General features: G+C 41.0%; 1 protein-coding gene across 2 annotated transcripts in view; it reads left to right on the plus strand.

Moving 5' to 3' along the window:
• LOC138262279 (uncharacterized) overlaps positions 1-10730 on the plus strand; it is a 306864-nt gene extending 296134 nt beyond the window's left edge. For both annotated transcript variants that reach the window (XM_069212168.1, XM_069212169.1), the window contains exon 14: positions 11-10730. The gene's annotated coding sequence lies outside the window, so the exon portion shown is untranslated. The remainder of the gene's footprint in view (positions 1-10) is intronic.
• The last annotated feature ends 2365 nt before the right edge of the window (positions 10731-13095 follow it).

Raw genomic sequence — 13095 nt, forward strand, 5'->3', positions numbered from 1 at the left:
CTCTTCAAAGGTCCCTCTGAACCCAAGACCCTCACCTGTGGGAAAGCAACTGAAGATGGATAACCAAGCTCTGCTGGGGAAACGGACTACGTGACCATGTGAAGCAATGGCTATCAGTGGCTTCCATCCTAGACCTGAGATGTGCCTACACATACTTGAAATCAGCATTGCTTCCTAACGCAGGTTGAGTACTCAGCTTCTAGCAGGAAGTACCAGGCCGACCAGCATATGGAAGTAGGTGATACCAGAGCCTGGATAACAACTACGGCACTGCTTATAGCACCATATACCATCTGGTAACAGATGTGCCACCAAGCCAAGTGGGAGGAGTGTTGATGCTTTTTTCAGTGACTTGATAAAAGTGCAGGAACGTTCTTTATGAGTTTTCCATCCTTTGGTATCTTGGGGGAGGTGGCCATTCGCAGAGGGATCAGCCTCTATGAGAAGGGGTGGGTGGTATGTTGATGATGACTGGAAACCTCCATAATGATTATTGTGCTGACCCAGGGCGGTGAGCCCTTACCTTTGAGTCTGGGGGCTCTCACCAGTTATTGGGTAGTAGCTTTGGTGAGTTCCCTTGTTTACCTCTGGTGCTCCTCAACTTTGTTTTTTATTGTTCTCTAGTATCCTATGGTGTCTGCCACAGCCGGTCAATGGGTCAGAGTTCCCAGACAGAATGCTACATGTTGGGGATTACAGAGTTACCCTAGCTAGATCACTCGAGGGTTTGAGCCCAGTTGTCTGAATTTTCTGTACAATATTTAAAAAATCCAAGTAATCACAAACTCACATTTTCCAAAATTAAAACGTTGAGGAGTCTCTGGCCCTAGTTGCAAATGTCTATATCTATTGACGTGGTGATCGGGGCTACAGCCAAACATGGCCACTTTTCAGAGAAGAGCAGCTAAAGTGCAACATCGAGTTTCCATATAGAGGTCAACTCCTCTGTGATTTAAGCAGTCACTTGAAATGCGTCCCGGGGGTGACTGAACTTGAAAACTGTACATCGTGAAACGATTGATTGGGATGGGGTTAAAGGGTACTGTGGGCTTCCTCTGCACCCACAGGCTCACCGACTATGAGTTTGGTGGACAGGGAGTCACGGTTGGGGTTCAACCATGACTTTTTTATTCAGACTGTTTGGAAGTTGGGGCAACAGATGCAGGCAGCTTCTCAGTATTAAGGTTTATAGTCAAAAGGAAAATGCCTGTCAGCTACAGACTCATCAGAGTCAAGGATATCATGATGGGAATGATTGTGGTGGTACCCCTAAGTTGGGGGATGATTGTATGTCACCTCTCCTCCACATGTAGTGAGTTCATCGGTGTAGGGGCTGCTGCATTGGGCTTATAATATAATTTACCTTGGATCCTCAACATGATTATAACTAATGGGGACATTGTGTAGTTGTATCCTACAAAATTTCAAGAAATTCCATACAAATTACACTTTTAGGGTAAATGTGGTTTGGCAATCTCTGACATGGCTCTTTTCATGCGACCATGCACTTCATCTAAAAATACTATTGCAAGATATCAGCTAGGGACTGAGCAAAACAAAGTGTCTCTTGACTAGATATTTCTGCTTGAAATAATCTCTCCTGGCAAAAATTAGGCAAGGTGAATAAAATTGTGCAACACAAAATTTCAAATAGGTTTGTTAATTTTACATAATGGAAACTTCGGACGTTTGTGATTTTTCTCAGAGTAACTATGATTACACTACTGAAAATATCTTTGTTGCCAATCTGAGTAAAATGCAGATAAGCGGTTCAGGCAGACTGAACAGGGTTGTGATTGGCACTTGGGTACTGGAAACTGGCAATTGCCCAAGAATCTCGGTGCCTTGGAATGCTAAGCATTGACACGTCATCCTGGTAAGCCCTTATAGGGAAACAGCCTTTTGGACGCTGTCTTAATCAAGCATAATGCCTTTACCGCGTACGCCTTTACCATGCAAGATAAGAATATTTCAGGTTAGTGTGTATGTGTGTGTGTATTTAAGGTAAATATTCTCTCTCTCTCTCGTGTCACCACCCATGACCTCTGCAGTGTGGGTGCCCCAGAAGGGCAAAGGACCACCCACCAAAATATGTAAAAAGGCCAGCACGTTCAATGGACCCCTCTCTGGGGGCCTTAGGGCTCCCCCACAGACCCATACTAAAAGTGGAGGTGTGATCACCCACTTCATAAAAAAAAATATATGCTGTCTCCAGCCTACACACAGTGTGTGCCAGCGGGGTCGGTGGGGGCCCGGGAGCTCCCCACACAGCCCCATCTAATTTTAAACACGTTGGTGCCCTAGTGGGCACGGGGTAACCCACAAGAAGGGGTCAGAGCACCACTAACCATTTTAATAAGGTTGTAAAGAGCTGCAGGGAGAGTAGCAGTCCGCCAGCAACATTAAAAATAAAATAAAAAAACAATAAGTTTCCAGGGTCATTAAATCCATGATCCCGGGAGAACTCTGCTCTTCAACTGGAGTGCAAGGCCCTTTTGTGGTTGTTTTTCTAGTTGTAGTTTGTGAGATGAAAAATATTTTAAAAAACAGGCATTTAAAAAAAACAATGTTTGAGTCTTTCTATACTTTTTTTTGCCCACACAATGGAATCATAAATCCTATGGTAAAAGAAAGACTTTGACATGCTTAATATATATTTAAGTAAAACTTTATTATTTTTTAGTGATCACATTAGTTAAACATTTTATTGTGTGAATTACTAAAATATACATTTGATTTAAAATATTTTAGATTTGTTTGGACAAAGATGATAAAATATTATATATGTATATACAAATATATATCAAATTTACCAATGGTTGAGGGGACTGCATACGTTGGACTGTATACGTTATAGTTAGGTTGATGGTTTACCCACACAAAACCATAGAAATTCATCAGTTCTAGTTATACTTATGTTAAACTATATCTCATTGCCTAAAGTTACTTTCAGGCACTAGTTATAGTTTTTTCAGATAATTATTATAATTGTAAGTATAACTATTACTGCAGAATTTCCATGATATTGTATGGGTAAAATGTCAGCGTAACTATAACGTCTTTGTAACCTTTGTTTTTTTTCAGTGAATTTAAATGATTTTTGTAACACACGTTATTATTTCTGTCCGGTTGCGGCCAGCCAATGAGGGCATTGCTTTTCCCTGGAATTTAGGAGTATCGAAGGAGGATTCAAATATCCGCACATCGGGCAAAAAAAAAAAAATGTGTCCTGACCCTTTAAATGTTTTTACACTGTTTCTTCCCGCCACCCAGCCAATGCGAAAAATTAGATGGCAGGAGCAACTTTTATGACAAGTTGCGGCCAGCCAATCAGGGCCTTGCTTTTCCTCCGGCTCCACGGAGGATCCGAGAAGGATCTTTGCCTCTAGAATATACAAATTTGATATCTACCAAAGCACTTGACGCATTTACAGCAAACAACAAAAAGCATAATCTATGTACCAAAAGCTACCTTTCTGCCAGAGTGGGTGTAAATCCATCCAGCGGTTCAGGCTATAGTCTTTTTCAAAGCTCCTGTGGGAACTAAGGGCCAGATGTAGCAACCCTTTTGCGAGTCGCAAACGGCGAAAATCGCCGTTTGCGACTCGCAAACGTGGGTTTGCAATTCAGAAATGCATATTGCGAGTCGTTACCGACTCGCAATATGCATTTGCGACTCACAAATAGGAAGGGGTGTTCTCTTCCTATTTGCGACTCGCAGTGGGATGCAATTCCATTTGCGACCGCGTACGCGGTCGCAAATGGAGTCGCAGTTACCATCCACTTCAAGTGGATGGTAACCCACTCGCAAATTGGAAGGGGTCCCCATGGGACCCCTTCCAGTTTGTGACTGGCCCCCAAATTATTTTTTCAGGGCAGGGAGTGGTCCAAGGGACCACTCCCTGCCCTGAAAAAAACTGAAACCAAAGGTTTCGGATTTTTTTGAAATGCAGCTCGTTTTCCCTTAGGGAAAACGGGCTACACTTAAAAAAAAAAAAAACTGCTTTATTGACAAGCAGGTCGCTAACATGGAGGCCTGCTGACGACAGCAGGCCTCCGTGTTAGCGAGTGCCCATACTCGCAATGGGGCCGCAATTTGTGACCCACCTCATGAATATTCATGAGGTGGGTCATTGCGACCCCATTGCGAGTTGCAGTCGGTGTCTGAGACACCGTACTGCATAGCAATTTGCGACTTGCAAATTGCGAGTCGCAGGGACTCGCAATTTGCAAGTCGCAAATTGCTTTTTTGCTACATCTGGCCCTAACTAGGGAAATTCACTTTTTTTTAATCCCCCTTTCTCTTGGCCCCTGCTTGACGGATCACCCTGAAACTTCGCACACACAAGATTTTCCAGCACACTATTTTTGGAAAATTCCGTGAAGATTTGTAAAATGGCACCAAAGATATGGGAAAGCCAAAAAATGCTTTTTCTATGGAATCTAGGTCCTACCTGTAACTAACTACCTACTGGCAACTGCCAGGAGGTGAAATATATATGATCCCTTCATAAAGGTTTTTATATTTTGGTGCTGTGACTCTGTCAAAAAGTCGGTAAGTCTGTCCGAGTGCGACTATGACCTGTGACACCAACCACATACTACTCTTGCCAGAAGGCCCTGTGTTGCTGGGTGTACGGCGCATGTAGGGAGTTAGGCACAGGGCCTGACCACAAGCCAGTCCTTGCACCCAACCCCACACGGTGCATAGCTGAAGGTTGTGTGCAATGAGGGATAGGGCCCTTGCAGGGGGTTGAGTGCGCCCAAACCCACTCCACACATAGCCAAATGCCATTAGCAGCTGGGCCTTGTCTGCCCAGGGGGGTTGATTAAGGGCCTTGTCGTGTGCGCCATATAGGTAGCTTTACATATGGTAATAAATTAATACTTTAGGTTTAAAAAAAAAAAAGAAATTCCATGAAAAAACAAAACTTAAACTAACATTATTGTTATGAATTATAATTACATTCGCCTTTACATTACAAAAACCCTTAGAAATTCACTGAAAAAAGCAAAGGTTTAAGTAAAGTTGTAGTTAGGTGAAAATGACAATGGAAAAATATTTTTTTTCAACTCACAAAAACACGGAAATTCACTAGTTTAGTTATCAGTAGCAACTATAACTCACACCCCCTCCATGAACAGCTAATTACACCACTGATTCAATCACTGATGATATTTTCTATAACATGATTGATAACATCACCGCGACATTTGAAATGACATAATTTAAGATGACAAAACTTTGCAGGGGGCCCGAGTAGTATCTACTAGAGATAATTATATCTGGTGAATTTCAGTGCTTTATGGAGTATAAAACTCAATGTTGGCACTGAAATTTTCCCCCATGTTATTTTAGCCTTTATTTTTCAGTTTCAATGTATATATATTTTTATATTTTGGGTGGGTAGAACTTGTAGAATTTGACTACCCGGAGTTCCATGGAGTTATATAAAAAATCCGCCAATGGGCAGAAATAGCCATGTCTCTCGGCTCGCACTCTGATTTAGCGCCAGGAACATGTTCCACCCTGAAAAGTCAACACGAACAGCACCACATGGCATACCAGAGGGATCAGCTACTAGAGTTGCTTTTGCTGCCGCTCAAGTAGATTTTCTACTCAATCAGCGGCCTTGGGAATGCCAAATCTTGCTCCCGCTCACCAACTTACCGTCCTGGGCCAGGCACTACAAATTTCACCACATGACAATTGGCGGAATTGGGCTGGAACTCTGCATTACAAGATTAATGCAGAGTCCTCAAAATTCTGCCTATTGTGCTGGTGGAACAGAATATTTCATCGACCGCTAATATAGCAATATCCAAATATATATATATGTGTGTGTGTGTGTGTGTATGTATAGATAGATATATAGTAAACTTACCTAATATATATTTACCTTGCGTAGTAAAGGCATGCATTGTACAGTCATACAACTGACTTGATGCCAGCAAAAGAGATGAGTGGCCATGAAGCCCATTTGTGCTTCTCACCTTGAGTTGTACTCTTGGACACCAGTGCTTGTGGAGGACCAAGGACATTGACTATTCTAAATCCAGTTATACAATATTTTGGGAAGTTCAGCCTAGCAAAAATGTTTGTAGGTGTACATACTCCTCAACGCAATAATTTTACCTCTAATATGATTTAGTAAAGTAGTGGGAACAAGGCTTCTCAAGTGTTCTAGGGTAGCAGACAGTGTTTTTCCCATACGCACATTTATTGTATCTTATGTCCTATGTTCCTGGCATTGTGTGAAAGAGCCATGAGATAGACATTCCTAGGTTCACCATATGTACATTATGTTCTGACCTGGTGTTCTCCCTCCTTTGGGCATGGTAGGTGACTTGTATAGAATAATAGAATAATAGAAAAGGAGAGCTGTATTCCAGAAAAAGTCCAGAAGAAGCACATACACATTTGCGGACACATTTAACTGTTATAAAAGAAGCGACTAGTTGGGCCATGTCGATTAGTGTTTGACCACAAACAGTCACCATCTGCCATTGCAAGGTGACACCAGCATCACTAACGAGGTGAGCGCGGTACTGTGACAGACAGAGACGGCTGGCAGGGGAGCAGATGTATATTCTTCCTGCCCATCAAATATTGTTCAGGGCTCCTTGGGACAGGGCCACACAAAACAAATGTATGCAGGTTCTCTCATCCACAGGAAAACACAGATACCCACAAGAGGAATTAGCAGTGTCTGCAGCCTTTCTTCATGTCCTCCAAATTCACCCTGCAATGTTTGTGGGCCAAGTCAGGACTCTGCACATCAGGGGCCTGATTCACAATGGTAAATTAGGCTTTTGAGTAACTTTGCTGCAGTCGGCTTAACTGACCTCTGAAAAAAACAGTGGAAAGTCCAGCATCACACCAGCCAACCAGGGGTACTGCATCATCCTCCCATAGAAAATAATGGAGGTAGGGAATTAAAATTAAACCCCACAGGAATTATCAAATTGTTTAAAATAGATAAGCATACAAATAAACATAAATTAAATTTAAAATATATATAAATAGTACATTTATAAGTTTGTTTTAAACTATTTCAATAACCTATTTTAAATGTAAAACTTAATGTAACAATAAATGTAATTAATTACATTAATTGTAATTATATACATCACTTTTAGAAATTATTACTGCTTAGTTTTTTCCTTAGGTGTGAATTTACTTTTTTCATTTAAAATTTGGAAACATATATTCCCAAATATTATTGTTTTAATTCAAAATGATCTCCACTCGATTGTGGTGTCTCCCGATGGTAAGTTTTATGGAAAATGTTAAAAATGCAATTAACTAAAAAGTAAGTATTAAAATGTTTTATATTAAATAATATTAATGTAAAAGCTTTCATGTTAATTTTGTGTGTAGATAAAAACAGTACAAAATGCCACAGCCTCATTAATTCTGAAATAAATCTTCAATGGAACCATATTAAATTAAAACTATTTTCCAGCAGTTTAAATTAAAAAATAATTTCCTACACAAAGTAAAAAAAAAACAAATGCACTAGCAAGTAATAAAACTTATTTATAGAATTCATTTAAATTCATGTAATGTTTTAATATTATTTGCACATGTATTAACCAATTTTAATGTAAAATTACTATAACATTTTTCTGGGGTTTAAATTAAAAAATAAATTCCCACTTAAACACAAAACTTCATTTTGCAATAATATTTATTAAAAGTGATGTCCAGAAGTAATAAACATGAAGTGCATGCTTAAATTTGAAGTAGTGTATTAGCATATTTTATACGTAAATAATAAATATGCACTCTTTTTATATATTTTTAATGAGTTTCTATTTATATTTTTAACTATTTTAAGAGATGTATTTAATTTAGCATTATTTCTAAAGGGGTTTTATTTTAATTTCCTACCTCAATTATCTATGGGACAGTTTAGCAGTGTCAATGGCCGGCCATGTGTGTTGCTGGATTTACTATTGATGTTTTTAGTAGCAATTTATATGCTGATGTTCTTAATAGCCAGAGGTAGTAAAGTTACTCAAAAGTATAATTTATCTTTGTGTATCAGGTCCTATAAAATAAGGACTTTGGTCACTCTGTGAGCTTTCTGCTGCTGACAGGCTCCATATCCTCCAAGCTACAGGTGAAATCTCTGCCCTGAATTGTAATCTGTTGCTACCAGGCGTAAGCCTCCCTGTTTCACGGTTAGAAGGAGCAGTAGTAACCACAGCTGGGGGGAAGGATCTCTGAGAGTACCCTGGCCAAAGACCATGCTTTGCTGTTGAGCATCACAAAAACATGAAGCTCTTGCAATGGACTTGCACGTTGTAGTCTCATTGGTGGGGGGGGGGAAACATAGGCCAACTGGGAAAATCCCAAACACAGGCAAGGCTGGAATTGCGTAAGGCTCACATAGGATTAATACCTCTTACGCTGGTTAACCCTCCTTACAACAGACATCCAAAGGGCTTTTATGATATATCAGGGATTACCGTGGAGTAAAGGTTTGGAAGATTCTTCTAAACAATGCATTTACTTGTGCCTAGAAGGGAGCTGTCTGTTCGTGTACATTCCAAAGGGGACTAGCTAACCCAGTCAACTAAGTAACATACTGATCTTTAGCTGGTGTTTGTTCTGTCCTTGGTTGTGTTGGGGACAAGCTTAAGGCTGGGTTACCTGCTGGGGCCTGACTGCTTCATTGCCAGAGGGTTGGGGAGGGAGGGCAAACAAACAAACCCTGTTGAGATGCTGATGGTCTGTTGGTGTACTTCTTGAGAGCTGCTTGGGGTCCCCCGATCGATCTGCCACTCTTATGCCTCTGCCCAATACTAGCATGTCCGCTTATAGCTTTGGGGACCTGGAACAGTCTGAATTGTCACACTTGCAGGAGTGTTGGTACTGCCATTGGCAGTGCTGGCATGGGGCACTGGGTGGTGGGAGCTGCAGCCGCCTCCTGAGAAGTGCTCAGGTGCCTACTGTTTTACAGATTAAGAACTGGATAGAACACCATGCTCATCCTACTTCTGACTCTGCTTTCTTTGTCTACCAACTTGTCTCGCACCACAACCATGTCTGTGCCCTACTCTCTGCCAGTTTATGCCTCCTGTATGTGCTGCCCGATGTAGCGCCTCCTCCCCTTCTCACTTCTGTAGTTGAGAAGGCTTAAACCCATCTTTAAATACTCCAGATGCTCAACCATTGTGAGCCTGTCTATCTGCCCCGACCAGTCTCTGCCTACGCACACTGCCCCCTTGTTTAGAATGTACATTTCTTCCTCTTCATTGTTTTATCCCTTGAACTATGTTTTCCAAAATCCGACACATTTCCAATATTGAAGGATTTCATCATGACTCAGTGGAAGTTAAATACTTTGCTTATGCAGATGATGTCCTGCTTTATATGAATAATCCTTGAAATTGCTTAGAAGAATTTTGTGAGGAAGTTTCAAAGTTTTCTGTTGTTACTGGATATAAACTTAGGTCAAACAAATTAGAAGTTCTGCCTTTAAATACATTTTGCTTTGATGGTTTGTTTAGTTATTATGATCACATTTGATGCATGGATAAAACACATATTGAGGCATATGGTTTTCAGATCAGTTATTCATACTTTAAAATATAATTAACACTATCTTTTGGAGAAAAATAGATTATTTCATTAAGAAATGGTCTTCACCTTATTTATCTTAGTGAGTTCTGTTAAAATGATGATTTCACCATTAGTTTTATACTCTTTCAGTGTTCCTTGTTAATGTATTTAAGTCCTATTATAAGAAAATTGTGTTTTATTATCTAGATTTGTGTGGCAAATTGAAAAATCTACAATCCCTTTATCTAAATTGAAATTACCTAAGAAGAGAGGAGGTGTTAAATAAAATGTACTAATTGTTCCTATTATCACAATGCCTTTTACAGTAGACAGCTTTGGTTTTAGTTAAAAGGCTCACTTTATGAGCCTTTGATTTGGATTAAGTTGAAAAAATCCTTCTCTTTGCCTATTTTAAAACATGTGTAGCATCATAACCTGTGTTCTAATGGTAATACGGGTTATAACAATTTAATTAACACTTCACTCTTTTTGTATAATAAACATATTAAAATTAACAGTAACACTATTTTTTGGAAAATGGCTAAAAGAGGGATTGTTTAGCTACTTCAATTATATGATTGATGAATGGCTCTCTTTTGTTCACTTATAAGATAAATATAAGATTCCAAATTGTTGTCTGAAACAATACTATAGGTTAAAAGAAGTAATTTGTCAGCTTTTGCAAGATGCATGTATATCAAAGTCTTCTTTCTAAGCCTACACAGACTACAATTGATTGATGTAATTTTAATGTATCATCTAAAGCCTCAGTAATATATCTATTGCTGAATAATAATAATGGTGTTGCTGTTAAGAGCAAAACTGAGATGGGTCTTAAAAAAACACTTTTCACTCTTAATCTTTAGCAAAATTTAAACAAGAAGTATATCTATCTCATGTGTGCCAGTATTACCCAAATGACATATTTTCTCTAAAATAAAGCATTTTCCTGATTCGCTTTATTTGGGGCTAGCTTTTGACTTTCATGATAGGTGTGTATTCTATAGTATTTTAATTATATTTTCTCATTACATGTTAGCTAAATTCTTACCTGTGTTGATTGCCCATTATAGTTATGTTTGTTGCATATTATATTATTTCCCTAATAATAACAAGTTATTCAACCAAAAAAAATAAACAAATCTGAATATTTTATAAATTAATTTCTTATGTGAGTTTTTATTCACCTGTTCAAACATTTGTCATTATTACTTCTTTGTGTTACTTGTTACTATGCATAACACATTTTTTTCATTTTGATAAATAAAATACACTTTTTGTGTCATCACTTGTGTACATGGCAACGGTGGCCTTCCATTCTACAAGCACCTGCTGTGCTGTTTGCAGAAAGCGCCTAGTTCGCCTGGGTCTCACTGCTGTGGCAGGACAATTCTTTCCAACTAAGCTCGCTGCTGCTCTGTTTGTCTTCATGAGAGTACCTGCTTACACACATAACCGTATGTAACACAGAAGGAAAGCTATCACAGAGCGGGTGCTTAAGTGTTCACCCTAGTACTTAGAGAGAGGGGTTACCAAAATGCACCCTATTATGAATGCGAGGGAGAGTAGGAATTACATGGTGGACAGCCAGGTTTAGATGCTTTCCTGAATTTGGCTGGAATGGGTTCTGTCTGAACAGCAGCTTGGGGGAAGTGGTGCTTCCGGTTTCTGCCATAGAGAAGGGTCTGACCCCGTATATAGCCGTTCTCGTTGGAAATACAGGTGTGAAGCATGAGTGTAGTAAATGACCATACCCATTCAGCTGGAGAGTGATAAGGTGTTGCATTCAGGAGCACACTGTCGCAAATATATTACTAAAGCATGTTCTGCTCAGACTCGTTTACAGACAACACACTTTCCATTCAAATGGTCATTAAGTTTGCACAGACAAAAGGTCTTATTGGCCACACCATATAGCGCACAAACAAGGTGTAGAAAACATGTTTCAGCAAATATTTATCAGTTGTGCAGCAGTAAGTGTAGTGTTTTGATTTATTTTGACTGTTAAAATCTTTGGTTTCCTCACACTTCAGAACTAAATATGTGCTTCATTTGTGCTTTCCTAACTGCTGATATATTTTCTAATATTTGTACAGTTCATTTTCAGGTAATTTTGGTGTGTTAGAAAAAACTGACATCTTTCAGCTTTTCTTTTCCTTTCATGCTCCCTGTTATTGCAGCAAAATTGTCACAAATGGACCAGTATCGAATTTGGTGGTCTGACTGTTCAATCGATCAATCAGTATTTGTAAAGCACAGCTACTCACCCATGAGGGTCTGAAGGTGCTGGGAGGGGAGGAGCCTCATCCGAAGAGCCACATCTTGAGGTTCTTCCTGAGGATGGTGAGCAACAGGCTTTGTCTGAGGTGCAGGGGGAGGTTGTTCCAGCTCTCTGCTGCAGTGTATGTAAAAGATTGTCCTCCTGCGGTGTTTTTGCGGATGTGAGGGACGGTTGCCAGGGCCATCTGGGCGGAGCGGAGGGACCTGTCGGGGGTGTGGAAGGAGACGCGGTGGTTCAGGTAGGCTGGGTTTGCGTTGTGTATGGTCTTGTACGTGTAGATGAGAAGCTTTCAGGTGATTCGTTTCTCGACCGGTTTCTCGACCGGTAGCCAGTGGAGGGTCCTCAGATGTTGGGAGATGTGTTCTTGGCATGGGTGGTCCAGAATGAGTCTGGCGGCGGCGTTCTAGATGAGGTGAAGTTTTTTGATGTTCCTAGCTGAGGTGCCGGCATAGAGGGCATTGCCGTAGTCAAGCTTGCTCAATACTAAGGCGTTGGTGACTGTCCTGCGACAGTCTGCTGTGATCCATTTCAAGATCTTCCAGGGTTTGCGGAGTGTGTGCCAGCAGAAGAAGATGACCGAGTTTACCTGGCGGGTCACAGCTACGGCAGAGTCGAGGAGACTCTCAGTTCGTCCCAGACAAGAGGTGGAGGTGGCAGCAGCAGCCAGAGGAGCTGGGGAGGGCAGCAGGCGCTGACCAGGAGGTCAGTGCAGTTGTCCTATCACAGCGCTGGGGCCGCCATTAAGAAGGGGAGGGGGACAGGGGGAGCAGTCAGCTGGGAGGTGGGCGAGCGGGAAAGGTGCTTTACAGGGGGAGGGGGGCAGAGGAAGAGGAGAGAAAGGAAAAAGCACTAGGGAAAAATGAGGGGTGATAGAAGAAAAAGGCAGAAAATGCAAGAGTGAAAGAACGACAGAGAAGAAAAGGTAATTTTGGACCGCGAATAAGGGGGGAGGGAGGGTCAGGAGAAGCTGGTGGCCTCCCAACCACCGTATTATGTTGTTCCCACGGGACTGGACGGTGGAAACATGGCGCATTGGCTTCGGCTCTAAGAAAGCATAGGCTAATGCCGCTGCCAGCACAGTCGGAATGTGCACTATTGCCATTAAAGACAGTGCGAATTCTGACTGTGCTGACAGGGGAGGCCACTGCACTGGCCATGACCTGGGCATGCGTGGTGCAGGGGCCTCCCTATGTCCCCTTCTCTGCCTTTCCACCAACCTTTTCATGTCAGTGTCCCCACCATG

Source organism: Pleurodeles waltl, chromosome 10, assembly GCF_031143425.1.
Source record: "Pleurodeles waltl isolate 20211129_DDA chromosome 10, aPleWal1.hap1.20221129, whole genome shotgun sequence".
Taxonomy (NCBI): Eukaryota; Metazoa; Chordata; class Amphibia; order Caudata; family Salamandridae; genus Pleurodeles; species Pleurodeles waltl.